A 21,903-nucleotide genomic window follows, 5' to 3' on the forward strand; every position below is an offset into this window, starting at 1 on the left:
GGCCTTGTGGTCAGGGCCTGTATACTTACGGCCATTAACTTATCACTTTGTGACTCCCTGTGTCTGGTGATATTCCGATCATGATCAACAGCGGCCTCTCTCAAAGTAGCCACCGACAGACCTCGCCAACATGGTTGGGTGGTCTGTACCCTTGTCCTTAATACTTCCTTTAAACCTTCCATTAACACAGATACTGCTACTAGTCTATGATTTACATTTGTCTTAATGTCTTCTATGCCTGTATACTTAGCCATTTCCTGTAGTGCCCGATGAAAATAATCAGCAGCTGTTTCTCCCTCTTTTTGTTTGATGGAAAAAAAATTGTTCCATTTGGCAACAGCTGGAAAATACTCTTTTAACTGTAAATTTATTCTCTTTACATTATCTTGGTTGTACACATCCGTAAGGGGTACATCTTCATCTAATTTACAGTCAGCTAAAAATCTTGCTGAGTCGACATTGGAGGGTAAACATGCCCTCAGCAATATCTGCCAGTCTTTGTTATTGGGCTCCACAGTATTTCCTAGATCTCTAATGTATTTCTGGCTAGCAGCTAGATCTTTCCTAGGATCAGGGAATTCAGATACCATTGTTCTTAATTCCATTCGGGAAAAGGGGCAGTGCATGGCGATGTTTCTGACAGGAGTGACTCCTGAAGTGTCAGTTTTCCCATTTGGCACTGCTATTACCCTAACGGGATTAAGTCCAATAACATCATTCTGAGTAGATTCTACAATATGTGGTGAAATGGTTTCAGCATAGTGTATGGTGCCGTACTTACCAGTTGATACGACCTCACCTGTCCCTCCGCTAGGGGGCTTTGATGCTAATCTTACGGGTTGGGCCGTGCCCACTGTTGTTTCTGCTATGGTGGCTGCTAGAGAGAGTGCCGATATTGTTGTTGGCTCATCCTCTTGATCACACTCCTGGGGAAAGTTTAAAACAGGGTACAGCTTGCACGGATTAGTATTTGCATCAATAATCTTAGTCACATTATTCTTAACATTTATACAGTTACTAAGTGCATGTTTATCATTCACCAGTGTGCCATTCTCTGTAACCACCTGCTCTCCCGTTATGTATGGTGGCGGTGGCGCCGTGGCTATCAGTTTCTTGATAGGGTTAGATCCAGCCGCCTGAGCCAATCCTCTCTGTATTTCACCCTCCTGCTGCCATAACTGTAAATAGTCATAATGTTTGATCCGTCTCTTTGCAGATTTAATGAGACATATCCTTCTCCTTAGATTTTGTAACACATCTGGGCTAAAACTGCCTACCCGTGGGAACTTTTCCCCATCATGCACAGTCATTCTTTCCCATTCATCGCACAAAACCTCTGTGTGTGATCCGTATTTCTCACACATTACATACCTTGCCGACCCGATTGGTCGGTTTACTAAGTCAACCTGAACCGCGGTTGATCGCCCCCTACCTGAACAACTGGCCCCCATCTTTGCAGGTGCTGCTTTCACTACCTCTGACCTTCAAATCAGGGTCTTCAGCGAACCCTTACAAAAACCAAGATGTCCTGGGTAGGCTGGCGGCGGAGTTTACCGAGTACTCCACTCACTCGCCCACGTCGACCAATACGCCCACACACTGCCTTAGCGCTGGCGTACTCAACCTAGGGCCCCTGCGACCTGAACCTCTATTTACTGGAACATGTGGGTGTGATCCGAAGAGCACTTAACCCTTTCTAGTAACTATTGGTTGTTGGATAGTTCCCGAGTGACCAGCGAACCTCCCTTAAAATAAAAAAATTACACAAATCACGTTAGAATGTACAAATAGCGTTTGTGACCCCTCTAGCGTACGCAAATGGTACTGGGTCAAGTTACTAACTAATGCACACAATTACGTGCGGTACAATCGTTCTGCACATAAGCAACTAATCTTATGTGCGGAGCGACCAGTGGAATCGAAGATTGTGGCTGCGAATTCCTTCAGCCAGAGCTTAATGGCCTATATGGGTACCGCACCAACCCTTTCTGGTGTTGTGCTCCTTTTATCTATAGCGGACTTCTTAGTCTGCTGTACCTAGACCTCCTGGTCTGTGACCTCCTGGTCTGTGCTACAGCAGACTTCCTGGTCTGCTATACTCTAATGCTCTTTTTTTATGTTTAACAAGGGATGCCGCCCAAGCCACCATGCAGTCACTTACACGTATGTACTTTCACGAGAACTCGATGATTTCCTTGGTTCAACCCCAAAAATTAGAAACTTATATATATGTATACACACTCTTTCACCTCATATACACTTTACTTTCGTTTCTGCGCAGAAATCCCTTTCATTCAGTAACACAGTCTAGTCCAGATGAGTTGCAAATTAGAGAAGGATCTATTAGCTTAAAATTTTGGACACTGAGATCGATTTGCGCTATTATCGCGTTGCCTCCTTTTCGCCTATTTAAAATAATACTATCGTGTGATTTGTATTATGTGGGCGTACCCAGACGCTCCGTTGCGTAATATACACTCCGTGCGTCGACCCTTGCGTTGCGTACACTTGTTCTGCCCCTTGTTAGAGACACGTGTACGTAAGCCAGGTATGTCCACAGTAACACAACTAACACGTTTATCAATGTAAATGACCTTTAACTGTAATCATCTACTGAACACCACACAGAACTTCCTTGTATTTTAGGCAAGCCGTGTGCGTGTTTTACAAATTACTTCCTTACGTATTATTTTTACTTTTTAACTATCAATAGCAACAAATCTTTCTTAGCACGTTATCAATTGTGAAATGGCAAACAGGAAGGTGATATGTGAAAATACACAAATGAAAAGAGATACAGTTGTGTGCGTGCGTACGCAAAACAGAAATAAACAGTTTTAAAAAGACAATAGCGTATTGTTCTTACCTCCGGTTCCGGATTCCACCAGCACTCCTACAACGTAGCGAAACAGACGCTTATCTAGCCAGCACTACTGCCTTCCCGCCCTTGCTGGCAGATCACGTCTGCTTTCGTCAGTGTGGATATGTGGAGGACGGACGAGCCGCCAATTGATAATGCTGATTATGATTATCTAATAACCTTCACTATATGGGTAAGAGACTCAGTACGCAATTGGCGTATGGGGTACCGTAAGGGTACGCGCTTAGCGTAGCATACGCTCGGCCCTGATCGAGACGCACATGCGGCACGCTCGCTCACAGCTTACGCTTGGTGTCGAGCACGCTATAGGCGAGCGACTACCGTAATGCTACGCTACCAGCGTAGCGGATGCTCGAGACCACGAGGAGATCACGAGCGGCGCAGACGCTCACAAGATGACAATCAGTAAACCATTAATGTAACACACAGAAAGGATACTCTTATACTGTAAACCTTGTACTGAAACACTGCAGCGATATAACGCTGCTTAACCTTGTTAATACTAAAGCTGTTTGAGCGATCGAGACGCTCCTATTACCCTCTGCAATGTAATGAACACACGATACCGTGCTAAGGATCCAACACCTTTACTAACAAGCTTTTAGTTATATCGAAAAGGGGTAAAACAGTTTACAAGTCATACACTACAAGCTAACATATAATTCTAACAGAATATCTAGACAGAAATATACAATAACGTTACAATCTTATACTAAACAGAGAGAGAGAGAGAATGTGGCCAATACAAACAAAGAGCAAAATGATTACAGAGAATTACTTACACACACTGGGAATGATCGCTGCGCAGCCTGGTACCAGCTCCGAGTTAGTCAATATGAAAACCGTTTGTGGAGAGTGGGGGAGCTGCCCAGGCTGGCTGATCTTATATACACTGAGTACAGTATACTACAAAGGGACCTATAATCTCATTGTTCATTGGACACAGGAATGTCTCCTCGCATCATAACAAAAGGTCATAGGTTAGTTTGAACAGGTGGGCTGTGACTATTTCAAACAGCTCAGGTGGGAGGGAATTTCCGGATTCCCGCCGCATGGATAATGAACTGCAAATATAGGATATGTCCAGAAACTACTAATGGCCATAACTATACGCAGGAGCGTTTAATCTTTACCTAACCAACACCGGATTGTTGCTATTAAAATACTCTTCAGTTAGGTACCAGACACAACTGTTCTACCTTAATCAGACCCTTTGTACCACGTAAAGAGGGATTCCCAAGTCCGTGAACAAGTCACATTAAACAAACTTACAGTTATCACTAAGGGGAACATTACCTATAAAACCTGCTATATGGATTTATTATCTAGCGATTGAGTCGCCCGCTAGACGCACACAAACTCTACTGTAAATGCACATACCACGCGCTCGAGCGCATGGCCGAGGCGCCATCACGCGGCTGCGAGTATCCGCACGCACGGGAGAGAATGTGCACGTGCAGCAGGCACGCGCATGAGGTGAATATATGGCAACGTGTAGCATGATATTTTTCTGACTTTGACAATTTTTTTCCACATTTTGAGCATGCAGCCCCTACACTGATCGCTGACAAGGTTCCTGGATGTGCTGAAATCTCTTTCTAAGTACACAATGGAGGGTGGACAGCTTAAGTTATGCAAAACTAGTTTGTACAAGGGCCTCCAACTTGCCTTTTTTTCCTTCCAGTAGTCAAAGGGACTCTGTGACATGCCTGTTTGTGTGTTGTTATTAAAATAATCCTCCACCATTCTTGGATGGTGACCGTATTAGATGGAGTACAGTGTGCCAGAATAGTACAAACAATAGAACAATATATTTTTCACTTTGGAGCTCAACTCAAATTGCAGTGCACATGTGATGCCCAGTATCTGCTCCTCCAACCCCTGCCCAAACTCAACTGCAGCTGCTGACCCTGCAGGGGTTAATGGACTGCAACCACACTGGGGACACTAGGACCCAGGGTCAGGCAGAAATGGCCCTGCAGAGCGGGAAGAGATAACCCCGGGGATTGGCCGGTGCGGTGCGCGGCAATTGAGGAAGGCAGAGTTGGTGCCGAGTGAGAAGAAGAAGGAGGAAGTGACGGGCCGCCGGCTGCCGTGGAGAGGAAGAGTGAGGCACTGCTGCGGGAGCCAGAGACGGACGGAGGAGCGGGTCTGTGCCGCAGACCACCAGGCAGAGAAGACGCGCTGCCACTGGCCGCCGGAGAGGAGCTGGGAACCATGACGGGGGAGACGCTGGAGTGAGCATTGTGCAGCGCGTGAAAAGGAGCAGTGGCACCCGTCAGGAGGGGGATCCGCCAGCCGCGGGCAAGGAGGATAGGGGCAGCGTGAGCCGCCTGCAGGGGGACGGAGCTGCCACTAGAGAGGAGAGCCGGCGGGACAGCAAGGGAGCTGTTAAAGGACCCAGAGATAGAAAGCAACCTCCAGAACACTCATCGCTTCTGCACCAGGGGAGCTCCAGTGAAGGTGGAAAGCACCACTGGAAACAGGTACTCCTCACACTGCATCCCCCACACACTCCTTATGCCAAGGGACACTTAGCAGGGGAACTGAAGCACCTTCCCCCCTCTACTCTAACCCCAGTTAGTCACCTGCGCACCTCCACAGATATGTGAACTTTATTCACGGCCGCACTCTGAGACACCACTGTGCCTCAACCCGGGCAACCCCTAAGCTGCCGCCCGACCCCCAGCCTCAAAGAGATGCACTGGCCTTAAAGGAGCAGTACCATTCCGCTGCACCACATTTGTTATATGCCCCTTTTCAAGTCACGTTAAGGGAAGTGAACCCCGGAAGGCCGTCTGAATGGTGCATTGTGTGCTGGACTTACCAGCCCCACCAGATGGCTAGCAGGCATAACTGCCTTCAGTTGCTGTTCTGTGCGAACTCATATGTGGACTTCTACGGATTTTGTGTAGGGTCAGAGGCTTCCCTTTAATAAGTCTATAGTGTCGTCTAGTGGCCTACTACTATACTGTTTGAACATTCCCAAATCTGTTCTTTTTAAATGCCAGTTTAGGTATGGGAATTTTGAAAGTACTTATGTGGTTATGACCTGTTTCATTATGCAAATGATGTGTATTATTTAGTAATGTGCCGTACCGAAATGTGCTAAACGTATTGCCCAGTAACTCACGTTACGTAAGTAGTGCAATAAACCTTTGTTACCGTGTCCCACCATAGTTATTCTTGTAAGCTCGGGGGGTGTTGTTCATACTGGGGTATCTCCGTCCTTCTGCCCAGGCCCTATGCAGGTGTTCTATGCAAATTCTGGCAGACGTCATGACAAGCAAGAACTGGACCATCAGAGAGGCCGCAACCGGACCGGCGCGAGACTCCAGGTACGCTGACATATCACATTTGGCGTCTGCGAACTGGATACGAACAAAATGACGGATCTACGGGTTCCCGCTACCCCCACATCAGCATCCGGCAGGAGGATGCTACCAGCGTCACCCGGGCAAAGAAACACGACCACCATGGCGGCATCACCATTGACTATGCCCTACTACTTTGGAGCACCATGGTTACCGACATATGCAGGAAAACAAGGACCGGGTTCCAGTACATTCAAAGAATTTAAAGACGATGTATTCCATGTTCCGCCTGTACCCACTAACCGAAGAACAGAAAATAGAGATTGTGATGGGTCAATTGACGGATTCGGCACTACGGGAAGTGAAGGCATGGGAAAACAGTGAAAAGAAGACCGTCGAATGCATCTTCAAGAAGCTGGTGACCATATTCAACTGCCAGACCATAGCGGAAGTAAAGAGCCGCCTTTATGCGAGGAAACAAAGACCCGATGAATCACTGCATGACTTTGCGCTGGCCCTACAGGAAGCTGCAAAGGCTATACGGGCCCTGGACGAACGAGAGGTCGAAGGGATAGACAGAACGTTAACAGACCTGTTTGTGGAAGGGGCAAGAGGAGAGACGATTCGCTCTCAAATGCGCATGGAGAGACGACAGCAACCAGAGAGCTCCTTCTCCAAATTCAAAGAGACGGTGCTGCAGATCCTTGGGAAAAATCAGAGTAATAATGTCGAGAAAGATGCGTCTTCGGAGTGGAGTGAAGAAGACAGCTACAGAGAAACCGCACCACTCAGGAAACCTGACGGACTAACCCAAGTAGGAGCGGTCCTCCAGCAAGCGCAAGCCTCACCGGGACCAGATTCTATGGAAATGCTCAATCAAAAGCTGGCGGAGATGACGGTGAATCTCTCCCGAATGAACCGGAGGATGGATAAGTTCGACAGGGACCAAGATAGGAATAGACGCCGAGAGTGGCAGCCAGAACGAGTTGGGCGGAGTCGTCCTTGCTGGGACGTGGTAAGAGAATATGGCCAAAGACCCACCGACCAGTTCGACTCTCAGGGGAGCCAGATATGCAGAGGGTGTCAACAGAGTGGCCATATCAAAAGGAACTGCCCTGCTGCCGCTTTAAAAGAGGAACTCCCGAGGCAACGGACCGACCTTCGGGAGAGGAACCAGTAAGTGGTCCACTGCCCCAAGAATGGTCCAGGTACGTCGGAGAGTGCCCGCACCTGAAGATTTGCATCAATGGAATGGAAATCCCAGCTCTGTTGGATACTGGGTCGTAAGTCTCCACCATCCGGATCACCAACTTCCTTCAGCACTTGGACGAATCCGCCATTGTGTCCCCACCAACCACCTGGCTCCATCTGCAGGCTAGCAATGGGCAACCCATAACGTATCAGGGTTACTGGGAAGCGGACACGAAAATTGGAAATGCGACATTGCCCCGGCAAGGGTATCTTGTGACCATGGCTGCCAACACTCACCTACCTCCCGTCATCCTGGGGATGAATGTCTTGAAGATCTACCCTGACAAGCTAGTGGAAGCCCTTCGGCAGGAGATGCAGATAGCAGCCCCAGTGGAGCGGAGAGTCTTGCAGCAGACGGTGCACCTGCTGGAGAAGGAGAAGAAATTCACCAACCATCGAGGGGAGGTGGGGAAGGCCAGAATCGCCAACCACCGGTCCATCCTCTTGAGGCCGAACTCCGAACATGTAATTTGGTGTAGGGCGAGAATCGGTCCAGGAGGACGAGATTATGAAGCCTTGGTGGAACCCTGTGACTCGGAGGGCCAACAACCCTTCACGGTGGCAAGAACGCTAGCAAAGGTTGAAAACGGAAGAGTACCAGTACGCATCTTGAACCCGCATCCCTATGCTATTAGACTGCACAAGCACTGCCTGGTGGCGAAAATAAGCTCAATTGACTTCCAAGACATTGTGGGCCAGGGTGTGACCACAGCTGCCCAAGAGACGGCGACCGAGGGGCCGTCGACAACGAGTCAAGAACCCCCATGGTGGGCTGATATCCTGGTCGGCGACGCCGATACCCCCAATGAACAGAAAGCGGGAGTATTAAGAGTGGTGCGGCGGAATGCGACACCTTTTAGCCAATACCCATCTGATTTTGGAAGAGCCGACAGAGTGTACCATCATATCCCTACAGGGACGACCCCTCCTATCAAGGAGAGACACTGACCCCTTCCTTCAGCCTTGTACCAGCCTGTGAGGAAGATGATAGCGGAGATGAAAGATGCAGGAGTTATCAAGGAAAGTCACAGCCCATGGGCAGCCCTGCTAGTGATCGTTAAGAAGAAGGACGGCAGCCTCAGCTTCTGCGTAGATTACCGCAAACTCAATGCGGCTACCCATAAGGACGCCTACCCGCTTCCTCGGATTGAAGAGTCCTTGACGGCCCTGAAGACTGCCGCATACTTTTCGACCCTTGACCTCACCAGTGGATACTGGCAGATTCAGATGGCTCCCGAAGACATGAAAAAAACAGCCTTCACAACACCGATGGGCCTGTTTGAGTTCGAAAGGATGCCTTTCGGGCTTTGTAACGCGCCCGCCACATTCCAACGCGTCATGGAACACTGTCTTGGGCAGCACAACTTCGAGATGGTCCTGCTATACCTCGATGACGTAATACATTTCATGAAGAGTTACGAGGACCACTTACAACATCTAGAAGAAGTGTTCCAACAACTGACAAAATGTGGTCTGAAACTTAAGCCAACGAAATGTCACCTGCTCAAACCCGAGGTCCAGTACTTAGGCCACGTCGTCAGCGCGGAAGGCGTGATGCCTGATCCTGAAAAGGTCCGAGTTGTTCGGGACTGGCCAGTGCCGAAGACCATCAGGGATGTCCGAAGCTACCTCGGGTTCGTGGGCTACTACAGACGTTTCGTGGAACACTTTGCCAAAGTGGCAGCCCCGTTGCATGAACTGCTGTCTGGCCGCGACAGACAGCAGTTCATGTCTGTCAGACAGTTCATGTCTGTCTGTCTGAACAGTCTGGCCGCGAAAGGCGGGGATCGTCACCGGTGCAGTGGGGTGAAGAACAACAACAGGCCTTCCACCAGTTAAAAACCTCCTTGACAGAAGCCCCGCTACTGGCTTATCCCGATTACGAGCAGCCGTTTCAAGTCTGCACAGACGCCAGCCATCGTGGATTGGGAGCCGTATTGTCCCAGGTGCAGAATGGACGCGAGAGAGTAATCGCATATGCCAGCAGAGGACTACGCAAAACAAAATGGAATTGCGAGAATTACAGTGCTTTTAAATTGGAACTGCTCGCCCTAGTCTGGGCAGTCACAGAAATATTTAAACACTATCTTGCTGCTACACCATTTGTCATCATGACTGACAACAACCCACTGGCGCACCTGTCCACCGCCCGGCTCGGCGCCCTTGAACAGCGATGGGTATCACGGCTCGCCAATTTCCAATACACTGTGTCCTACAGGAGTGGGAAGTCCAACGGCAATGCCGACGCGCTGTACCGGTTGCCCACCACCGATGTGGCAGAAGGAAGAGACGTCGAGGAAGAAATAGAAGCCCCAGTCTTCAAGACCTCGAGGAAAAGATGGACGGTCACCTCAGATCCATTAGCCGTCATGGACCGACAGCGATCGGATTTGTCCAAAGCCCCTGCTGTAGACTGGGAAGCGATCCAGCGACAGAATCCAGTGCTGAAGGAACTCACAGTCCTCCTCCGACGGAACCACCAGCTGACCCGGATACAACGTGCCAAAGCGGATCCGGAGCTGGTAAAGTTACTGCGACATCGGAGACAACTTCACCTGAAACAAGGCATCCTAGTACGTACCACTATTGACCCCGGTACTCACCAGACAGTGGATCAAGTGGTTGTCCCCAGGAAACAAGCAAACCTTCTACTTTCCGCCTACCACGACAAGTCAGGGCATTTTGGTACACAAAAAATGGAAGCCATCTTGCGTAAACGGTACTTCTGGATAGGTCAGCATGACGACGTAGAGCGATGGTGCCGGGACTGTATCCCCTGCAACCTGAAGAGGCACCCAGATGCACATCAGAAGGACCATTTGCACCCCATCAAGAGTCACCGTCCACTGCAAATTGTCGCTCTCGACCACGTAAAACTAGAGCCCAGCACCAGTGGACACAACTATGCCTTAACCATGACCGACCACTATAGCAAGCTCTTAGTGGCGGTCCCCACAAAAGACTTGACTGCTAAGACTACAGCCGAACTATTCCTGAAACACTTCGCCAGGCCCTACGGGTATCCCGAGAGTATACTAACTGACCAAGGGCCTGCCTTTGAGTCGCAGCTATTCTATGAACTGTGCTCCTACTATGGCTGCCAGAAAGCGAGAACAACAGCATACCACCCACAGGGGAATGGTTTGTGCGAGAGAGCTAACCAGACTCTCATTGGGATGCTCAGAAGCCTGCCAGCTGGAGACTGTGCCCGTTGGCCGACCTTGTTGCCCGAACTCGTCTACCTCTACAATACTGCGGAACATTCCTCCACCGGTTTCATACCATACTACCTTATGTTTGGTCGACAAGGTAAACTGCCTCAAGACCTCGAGCTTGCCCCCGCACTAACGTCTCCTGCCACTCCACAGACCGACTGGGTCCAGGAGCATCGGCGGAGAATTGAAGCGGCCAGAGATCTGGTGGAGCTGCTGCTGGGAACCGTCTGACAACGCCAAGAGAAGAATTACAATGCAACCATCCGTCCTACGCCTCTATACGTGGGTGACCTTGTTTGGAGGAAACGGAATCACCGCACCAGTAAGTTGGACACCATGTGGGAAAACGCACCCTATGTCGTCGTCAGCGTCCCGGAGGGAAAACGGTTCACCTATGAGATACGACGAGGTCAAGATGGGCCCGTCAGTGTTGTGTCCAGAGAGCAACTCAAGCCTTACACCTCTGAAGCACCACCAGAAACGGCAACCTCACCTGCGGCAGAAGGGCGGGGATCCCCGGGCGGCATACCCTTACTTTACCCCATGGAGCTCTTACTCTTTGTGTGCGGTCCACCCGCATCGAGCTCAGCGCCTCAGGGCACCCTAGACCCCGTGGGCCCTTAGAGGGTCAGAGTCGGCCCAATCCCGTCACTACCCATAGTGAGAACAGAGCCCCCACGGTTGAAATTAGAAGGTCGGGACGTAGCACAAAGGGAGTCCCACCCTCTAGGTTCAGGCAATAAAGCTAATACTTGATCTGTAAATACGTTTGTTTACGAATGTATATACATGTGGGTACCCAACTTGGTTATGTTTACCTGTTTGCTATCCGTTCGCATGCGTTATGCTATGTATACCGTTCGTATCTGGAAAGACTATAACATTGACTTCTGGCATGTTGCCTAATGCGTGAGGACACGCAATCTTTCAGAGGGGGAAAATGTGATGCCCAGTATCTGCTCCTCCAATCCCTGCCCAAACTCAACTGCAGCTGCTGACCCTGCAGGGGTTAATGGACTGTAACCACACTGAGGACACTAGGACCCAGGGTCAGGCAGAAATGGCCCTGCAGAGCGGGAAGAGATAACCCCGGGGATTGGCCGGTGCGGTGCGCGGCAAGGGAGGAAGGCGGAGTTGGCGCCGAGTGAGAAGAAGAAGAAGAAGGAGAGAGTGACGGGCTGCCGGCCGCCGTGGAGAGGAAGAGTGAGGCGCTGCTGCGGGAGCCAGAGACGGACGGAGGAGCGGGTCTGTGCCGCAGACCGCCAGGCAGAGAAGACGCGCTGGGAGCCATGACGGGGAGACACTGGAGTGAGCGCTGTGCAGCGCGTGAAGGGAGCAGCGGCACCCGTCAGGAGGAGAAGCCGCCAGCCGCGGGCAAGGAGGATAGGGGCAGCGTGAGCCGCCTGCAGGGGGACGGAGCTGCCACTAGAGAGGAGAGCCGGCGGGACAGCAAGGGAGCTGTTAAAGGACCCAGAGATAGAAAGCAACCTCCAGGACACTCATCGCTTCTGCACAGGGGAGCTCCAGTGAATGTGGAAAGCGCCACTGGAAACAGGTACTCCTCACACTGCATCCCCCACACACTCCTTATGCCAAGGGACACTTAGCAGGGGAACTGAGGCACCTTCCCCCCTCTACTCTAACCCCAGTTAGTTACCTGCGCACCTCCACAGATATGTGAACTTTATTCACAGCCGCACTCTGAGACACCACTGTGCCTCAACCTGGGCAACTCCTAAGCTGCCGCCAGACCCCCAGCCTCAAAGAGACGCACTGGCCTTAAAGGAGCAGTACCATTCCGCTGCACCACATTTGTTATATGCCCCTTTCCAAGTCACGTTAAGGGAAGTGAACCCCGGAAGGTCGTCTGAATGGTGCATTGTGTGCCGGACTTACCAGCCCTACCAGACGGCTAGCAGGCATAACTGCCTTCAGTTGCTTTTCTATGCGAACTCATATGTGGACTTCTATGGATTTTGTGTAGGGTCAGTGGCTTCCCTTTAAAAAGTCTATAGTGTCGTCTAGTGGCCTACTACTATACTGTTTGAACATTCCCAAATCTGTTCTTTTTAAATGCCAGTTTAGGTATGGGAATTTTGAAAGTACTTATGTGGTTATGACCTGTTTCATTATGCAAATGATGTGTATTATTTAGTAATGTGCCGTACTGAAATGTGCTAAACGTATTGCCCAGTAACTCACGTTACGTAAGTAGTGCAATAAACCTTTGTTACCGTGTCCGACCATAGTTATTCTTGTACGCTCGGGGGGAGTTGTTCGTACTGGGGTATCTCCGTCCTTCTGCCCAGGTCCTACGCAGGTGTTCTACGCAGATGCTGGCAGACGTTGCGACAATCAAGAACTGGACGACCAGAGAGGCCGCAACCGGAGAGGCGCGAGACTCCAGGTACGCTGACATATCACACACACAGGTTGTACAAACTTAAAATAATATTTTTTACTTTTTATTTCTTTACATTTTTAACTTTGCTGACTTTTTTATTTTTTTTACTTTTTTTTACTGTTTTTCATAACCGAGTGACTACAATACACACTGTAGTGCTGCTTACTGTACACGTGAACCCACAGCCACTTAGATGGACACAACACAGCCACTTGTATGGAGTCTGGCGTCCACATTACAGCCACTTGTGTACACAGCACAGTCACTATGAGTCTGGACACAGCACAGCCACTTATAAACTATGGCACAGCCACTATAAGTCTGGAGTCCATAGCACAGCCACTTGTACACTGCACAGCCACTATGAGTCTGGACAGCACAGCCAATTTAACAATTTAACCAACAGAGTACAGAGCAGCACACAGCAATGTGCCTGTAATCATATGGCGCCAAATCCCAGCCAAAGTGCCCTTAAATAGAACCGAAAACTCGCGAGAATCCGACTCCAGGAGGACGACATTTTGCCTCGATTTGAAATCCGAGCCTGGCGGGAAACACCAAACTGCAGCTCGGATTAACTCAGATCCTGGAAGTTGAGGCAGGTTCAGATTTCCTGAAATCCAAACCGCTCATCTCTAAAAAAATACATTTAAAGTTTGCATTAAAGTTAATGTGAATTGTTCTTTAACTAATAGTTTGAACTGTTAAAGTATATTAAAAAAATCTATCCTAATATTGTTGAGTCAATTTCAGAAAGTATATAGAGTTTACACATCTGTATTATTACTGTACAGTCTTTTCTTTCTATTTTTAGCTACTGTATTAATTACTTAGAAAACTTAGATTCATTTTCCTTCTCTGTACGGAAAGACATTTCTTCATTTGCTTTTATGGAAATCTAATTTCCAGTACATACAGCTATACTAATACTAAATTGTTTGAATTTTGCTAAGGGAACAGATACATTAGACAAACAATTGTAAACCTTTTTTCCCACCAAAGTACAGTATTGTACAGTAGCATAAACTTATATTACATGATAAAATATATTTAAATCCTGTAGAAAGTGTTCAGTGCGACCCAGGCAGACATTACTGTACATGTCAGTGAAAGCCCAATTGTAATTGAACAACAATGAAAACACATACAGTGCTATTCGTTCGAAGGCCGACTATAGATCTGCGCAACTCACTGTTTGGTGCTGTATTTCTGCTAAACCTATTTAGGGATTTCTTTAAATCTGTTGATGTGGATTCTCCTGTGTACTAGTTGAGCTTGAGATTGGGGCACTGCTGCTGAATCTCGAGTGTCCCGCTGTTACAGGAGGGAGACTCCAGGACACAATGAGAGGTCAGTGATGATATGGAGAGTGGAGGGGTATATTTACAAAGTAAGCCGCCATTGTTTGGCCCTGCATATTTTTGCACTTATTATTAGTGCTGCTTTAAACTTTGAGGTCAAACCCACCAAGAAGCAAGTCACCACTTTGTACATATGCTCCTGGGTGTGCAGTCAGGATGGAATGCGGCGAACATGCCCTGAAAAGAAAGCTGTGGTGGCTCACTCTGGGTGACAACTGGGAAGTTTAAGATAGCACCTGGTCAAATCTCAGGTGTCGAGAGGTCAAAATTCAGTGTGGTAAAGGCGGCACCCAACGTTATTAGAGTAGACAGGTATGACCACAAACAGGGTTGTAACTAGGGGCATGCGAGTGGTACTGTCACCCAGGGCACAAGACACAGGAGGCACTGCCATTGCTATCCCATGGCACCTGCATTTGACTTGCAGCCTGTAAAGCCACCTAGAGCGTCCTTTGGATGCTCCGGACATGCCTCTGGTTCCTGACCCAGCAAGCCCGTCACCTCTATGTTACGTCATGATGTCAAGTGTTCAGCGGTGGGGCTTGTGTGTAGGAGCAGGGGGTGAGAGCAAGGCTGACAAACTCACTATGAAACTTGTTTTGTGTAAATCTTTATATCTAAGTAAATGTGCTGAAGGGAGAGTTAAACTATAAAATATAAATAAAGATCTAGATCCTTTAATATACAAGGACAGACAGCCATTCATTTCAAACCAGGTAACTGTACAGAGTTTCACTGCTGCATCTACACTACTTGCTTTCTGCTGTTCTTTACAATGCATGGACGGGTGTGGTATAGAAAATCTACAGTAATAAGATAGACAGCCATTAAGTCGACCCTATATGGTTGACATGCATTAGGTCGACATGGTCAAAAGGTCAACAGGGTCAAAATGTCGACATGGAAAAGGTTGACAGTAAAAAAGGTTGACAAGTTTTTTAAAGGTTTTTGGTGTCTTTTTCGGTATCTGTTCAGATGGTCGACAATGTTAGGGTCGACAGTCATTAGGTTGACCACTATTGGTCGACATTGACATGGTCGACATGGACAAATGGTCGACACATGAAAAGATCGACATGTTTTTAGTTTTGTTTTTTACATAGATTTTTATCTTTTTCATACTTTACCATTCTTTACCATCCAATACTACGATTGGGAATAGTAACCTGTGCTGAGCGCAGCGGTAGCGGAGCAAGGCACCTTGCCAGCAGCATGGCGAGCAAGCGAGCCACGCAAGGGGACGCGGTACACTAATTGGGGTTCCTGGTCATGTTACGGAAAAAATTACACCAAAAACATTTTAAAAATACATGTCGACCTTTCCATGTGTCGACCGTTCATGTGTCGACCATTTTAATGCGTTGACCATCTGTCCATGTTGACCATGTCAATGTCGACCAATAGTGGTCGACCTAATGACTGTCGACCTTAACATTGTCGACCCTTCATACTGGTACCGTAATTTTCTATGTGTCATGATATGTGACATAATTATAGCAAGTGCAGACCCTTGCAGGCTCGCTTCCTTCGCCACTCTTCGGGCAAGGTTACTATTCCCTTTCATAATCCATGTTGGTGGTAAATCAAGCAAAAGTTAAGAAATATATGAAAAACCTCAAAAAAACAGTGTCAACCATATGTGTGTCGACCATTGTCATGCCGATCTTTTGTACCTATCTACCTTAAGCACTGACTACCTTTTTAGCCTGTCGACCTTTTGACCATGTAGACCTAATGAATGTCAACCATATGGTATCAACCTATGGACTGTCTATCTAGATAGTGTAGATCTACCATCTGGATACCGCATGGACATCCATTTGCTGTTCACCCACAGAAGCTAGGTATGAGAGCAACTGAACTACAGTATAACTCAGGAGAATTACAAAGGTAGGTGTATAAAGAAATACACTTACACCACCCACAAGGCAAGCAGAGTAACCCTCTTGCAGTATGTGACCATTTTGGACCAATGTTATGAAGTTTTGTTGACTTCTCATGACTACAGTAAGTAGGCTTCTATGAGTTCTGAGGATTTGTACGCACTAATACTATTGGATAACATAAAGGACTTTGGGAAGATATTTACGGTGAATATTTAGAACTACAGTATACTGCATTAACACACAGTAAAAGCTATGGATAGTTCAGATGACTATTTAATGCCCATTTATATTACAGTCGACGGTACTCCCTAGTATATGTAGGCATTTTCGTTATATATTAAGATGTGCATTTCTTAATGACCAACTTATCACAGTAGTGGTGTTTGTGGAATCAACAGAGTTAAAGATTGCATGACTCTTCTCAGTGATGTCTATGATTCCTAAGTTCAAAGGAAAACGAAGGAGATGGATGCAGCGATACAAGATTAGCTCATTACGGAGCTACAAAGTCTAATGGTTTTCAAGTGTAGGATCATTGGCTTTACCACAGTGTGACATACCATTTTCCATGTTCTTTGATCTGCAATGTTCACATCATCTGAAGATATTTTATAGACTTTAAAGGGCTATTTATGCAAATCAATTAAAGGTTTGCAAAATATGTGATTTTTATCATGAGTATAGTACAGGAAAAACAGCTAGCACACACTAAGAAGACAAAGTCCAGGACTAAATATTTTATACTGTCTATTTTTGTTACATCAGCTGTATAATGTTTGTGACCAAAGCTAATTTCTTGTAATACTTAAGCTAGGCATTTAGCCAAGTGCTCGGTAGCTATATTAAATAATGTTGACTTCCCTGATTGTATTGCTCTCTTGGAAATTAGCCCAGATGCGTGCAAAATCTGCTACTGTAGTAACACTTTCATTTATATTATTTGCCAAACTACCATCTTTTATATTTTTTACAATATGCCAAAGAAATTGACCTGTTTGTCAATGCCATGTCTATATAACGAACATAATAAGCAAAATAATTGCTCTTATAAACACGGATGGAAGAACATTTTTTAAGCAGAATGAATAAAATATATTTTTCATATATTGTAGAGAAAAATTAAGTGCATTTTCTTATTTTGTGCTTGCTTCCTCATTTAGGGTTTTCAATGCACGGTATTATGTACGTATCTCCTAGAGAGTGCATGAGGAATCTAATTTGACTTTGGTTGACTTCTAAATAGTGATGAGCGGGTTCGGTTCCTCGGAATCCGAACCCCCCCGAACTTCACCCATTTTACACGGGTCCGAGGCAAACTCAGATCCTCTCGACTTGCTCGGTTAACCCGAGCGCGCCCGAACGTCATCATCCCGCTGTCGGATTCTTGCGAGATTCATATCCCATATAAGGAGCCGCGCGTCGCCGCCATTTACACTCGTGCATTGGAGATGATAGGGAGAGGACATGCAGCGTCCTCTCAGTTGTGTTCAGTGTGCTGCAAATATCTGTGCTCAGTGTGCTGCAAGTATCTGTGCTGAGTGTGCTGAAAATATCTACGTTATCTGCCTGAAAAACGCTCCATATCTGTGCTGCATTGTAGTATAGGAGGACAGGACAGTGCAGAATTTTGCTGACCAGTGACCACCAGTATAGCAGTATGGTACAGTAGTCCACTGCTCTACCTACCTCTGTGTCGTCAAGTATACTATCCATCCATACCTGTGGTGCATTTTAGTTGTTGTGCGGTGTATATATAGTAGCAGGACAGTGCATCATTTTGCTGACCACCAGTATATAATATATAGCAGTATGGTAGAGTAGTCCACTGCTCTACCTACCTCTGTGTCGTCAAGTATACTATCCATCCATCCCTGTGGTGCATTTAAGTGGTGCGGTGTATATATAGTAGGAGGGCAGTGCATAATTTTGCTGACCGCCAGTATATAATATATAGCAGTACGGTACAGTAGTCCACTGCTCTACCTACCTCTGTGTCGTCAAGTATACTATCCATCCATCCCTGTGGTGCATTTAAGTGGTGCGGTGTATATATAGTAGGAGGGCAGTGCATAATTTTGCTGACAGCCAGTATATAATATATAGCAGTATGGTAGAGTAGTCCACTGCTCTGCCTACCTCTGTGTCGTCAAGTATACTATCCATCCATCCCTGTGGTGCATTTAAGTGGTGTGGTGTATATATAGTAGGAGGACAGTGCATAATTTTGATGACCACCAGTATATTATATATAGCAGTACGGTACAATAGTCCACTGCTCTACCTACCTCTGTGTCGTCAAGTATACTATCCATCCATACCTGTGGTGCATTTTAGTTGTTGTGCGGTGTATATATAGTAGGAGGACAGTGCATAATTTTGCTGACCACCAGTATATAATATATAGCAGTACGGTACAGTAGTCCACTGCTCTACCTACCTCTGTGCCATCAAGTAAACTATCCATCCATCCCTGTGGTGCATTTAAGTGGTGCAGTGTATATATAGTAGGAGGACAGTGCATAATTTTGCTGACCACCAGTATATAATATATAGCAGTACGGTACAGTAGGCCACTGCTCTACCTACCTCTGTGTCGTCAAGTATACTATCCATCCATCCCTGTGGTGCATTTAAGTGGTGCGGTGTATATATAGTAGGAGGGCAGTGCATAATTTTGCTGACCGCCAGTATATAATATATAGCAGTACAGTACAGTAGGCCACTGCTCTACCTACCTCTGTGTCGTCAAGTATACTATCCATCCATCCCTGTGGTGCATTTAAGTGGTGCTGTGTATATATAGTAGTAGGGCAGTGCATAATTTTGCTGACCGCCAGTATATAATATATAGCAGTACGGTACAGTAGGCCACTGCTCTACCTACCTCTGTGTCGTCAAGTATACTATCTATCCATAACTGTGGTGCATTTTAGTTGTCGTGCGCAGCATATATAGTAGTAGGCCATTGCTATTGATATATTACTGGCATATAATTCCACACATTAAAAAATGGAGAACAAAAATGTGGAGGGTAAAATAGGGAAAGATCAAGATCCACTTCCACCTCGTGCTGAAGCTGCTGCCACTAGTCATGGCCAAGACAATGAAATGCCATCAACGTCATCGGCCAAGGCGATGCCCAATGTCATAGTAGAGAGCATGTAAAATACAAAAAACAAAATTTCAGTAAAATGACCCATAAATCAAAATTAAAAGAGTCTAATAAGAAGCGTAAACTTGCCAATATGTCATTTACGACACGGAGTGGCAAGGAACGGCTGAGGCCCTGTCCTATGTTCATGGCTAGTGGTTCAGCTTCACATGAGGATGGAAGCACTCATCCTCCTGCTAGAAAACTTAAAAGAGTTAAGATGGCAAAAGCACAGCAAAGAACTGTGCGTTCTTCTAAATCACAAATCCCCAAGGAGAGTCCAATTGTGTCGGTTGCGATGCCTGACCTTCTCAACACTGGACGTGAAGAGGTGGCGACTTCCACCATTTGCACGCACCCTGCAAGTGCTGGAAGGAGCACCCGCAGTCCAGTTCCTGATAGTCAAATTGAAGATGTCACTGTTGAAGTACACCAGGATGAGGATATGGGTGTTGCTGGCGCTGGGGAGGAAATTGACAAGGAGGATTCTGATGGTGAGGTGGTTTGTTTAAGTCAGGCACCCGGGGAGACACCTGTTGTCCGTGGGACGAATATGGCCATTGACATGCCTGGTCAAAAATCACCTCTTCGGTGTGGAATTATTTCAACAGAAATGCGGACAACTGGTGTCAAGCCGTGTGTTGCCTTTGTCAAGCTGTAATAAGTAAGGGTAAGGACGTTAACCACCTAGGAACATCTCCCTTATATGTCACCTGGAGCGCATTCATCACAAGTCATTGACAAGTTCAAAAACTTTGGGTGACAGTGGAAGCAGTCCACTGCAAACTAAATCCCTTCCTCTTGTAACCAAGCTCCTGCAAACCACACCACCAACTCCCTCAGTGTCAATTTCCTCCTTACACAGGAAAGCCAATAGTCCTGCAGGCCATGTCACTGTCAAGTCTGACGAGTCCTCTCCTGCCTGGGATTCCTCCGATGCATCCTTAAGTGTAACGTCTACTGCTGCTGGCGCTGCTGTTGTTGCTGCTGGGAGTCGATCGTCATCCCAGAGGGGAAGTTGGAAGACCACTTGTACTACTTCCAGTAAGCAATTGACTGTCCAACAGTCCTTTGCGAGGAAGATGAAATATCACAGCAGTCATCCTGCTGCACAGCGGATAACTCAGGCCTTGTCAGCCTGGGTGGTGAAAAACGTGTTTCCGGTATCCACCGTTAGTTCACAGGGAACTAGAGAATTGCTTTAGGTACTGTGTCCCCGGTACCAAATACCATCTAGGTTCCACTTCTCTAGGCAGGCGATACCAAAAATGTACACAGATGTCAGAAAAAGAGTCACCAGTGTCCTAAAAATGCAGTTGTACCCAATGTCCACTTAACCACGGACATGTGGACAAGTGGAGCAGGGCAGACTCAGGACTATATGACTGTGACAGCCCACTGGGTAGATGTATTGCCTCCTGCAGCAAGAACAGCAGCGGCGGCACCAGTAGCAGCATCTCGCAAATGCCAACTCATTCCTAGGCAGGCTACGCTTTGTATCACCGCTTTCCATAAGAGGCACACAGATGACAACCTCTTACGGAAACTGAGGAACATCATCGCAGAATGGCTTACCCCAATTGGACTCTCCTGGGGATTTGTGACATCGGACAACGCCAGCAATATTGTGCGTGCATTACATCTGGGCAAATTCCAGCACGTCCCATGTTTTGCACATACATTGAATTTGGTGGTGCAGAATTATTTGAAAAATAACAGGGGCGTGCAAGAGATGCTGTCTGTGGCCCGAAGAATTGCGGGCCACTTTCGGCATTCAGCCACCGCGTGCCGAAGACTGGAGCACCAGCAAACTCTCCTGAACCTGCCCTGCCATCATCTGAAGCAAGAGGTGGTAACGAGGTGGAATTCAACCCTCTATATGCTTCAGAGGATTGAGGAGCAGCAAAGGCCATTCAAGCCTACACAGCTACCTACAGGGGCGGATTGGGATGGAAAACCAGCCCGGGAAATTTCTGGAAGCAGCCCTAATGGAGGTGGGGTCTGTTGAAGGGGTGGGGTATGTTGAGAGGGTGGGATACTCTTCATAGAGCCTGACACAGCCGTCCTTGCATCTTTTGCTGCAGTTGTGCCTCTGACATTTATGCTAATTCTACTACATAACCCTTCCATGGTGGCATTTGTCTATTCTCACTATATACAGTACTTTACTGTCCTAATCAGTGGTCATTGCTTAGTCTGGCTCAAGTTCAGAACACGGGAACCCTGGTCTATTAGTTTCACTATTCACGTGGACATCTAATGGGAACAGTAACCTGTGGCAAGCAAAGTGGAGCGAGCCGCCCCGCCCGAAGTATGGCAAGCGACGCAAGCCCACGATGGTACATTTATTGTTTTGACCAGTGTAGTTATACTAATTCAAGGGATCCCATATTCCGAACTTGAATCCTCAGTTCTGCTAGATTCCTTATGCTCCTACACT

Source organism: Pseudophryne corroboree, chromosome 8 (assembly GCF_028390025.1).
Source record: "Pseudophryne corroboree isolate aPseCor3 chromosome 8, aPseCor3.hap2, whole genome shotgun sequence".
NCBI classification, from domain to species: Eukaryota; Metazoa; Chordata; class Amphibia; order Anura; family Myobatrachidae; genus Pseudophryne; species Pseudophryne corroboree.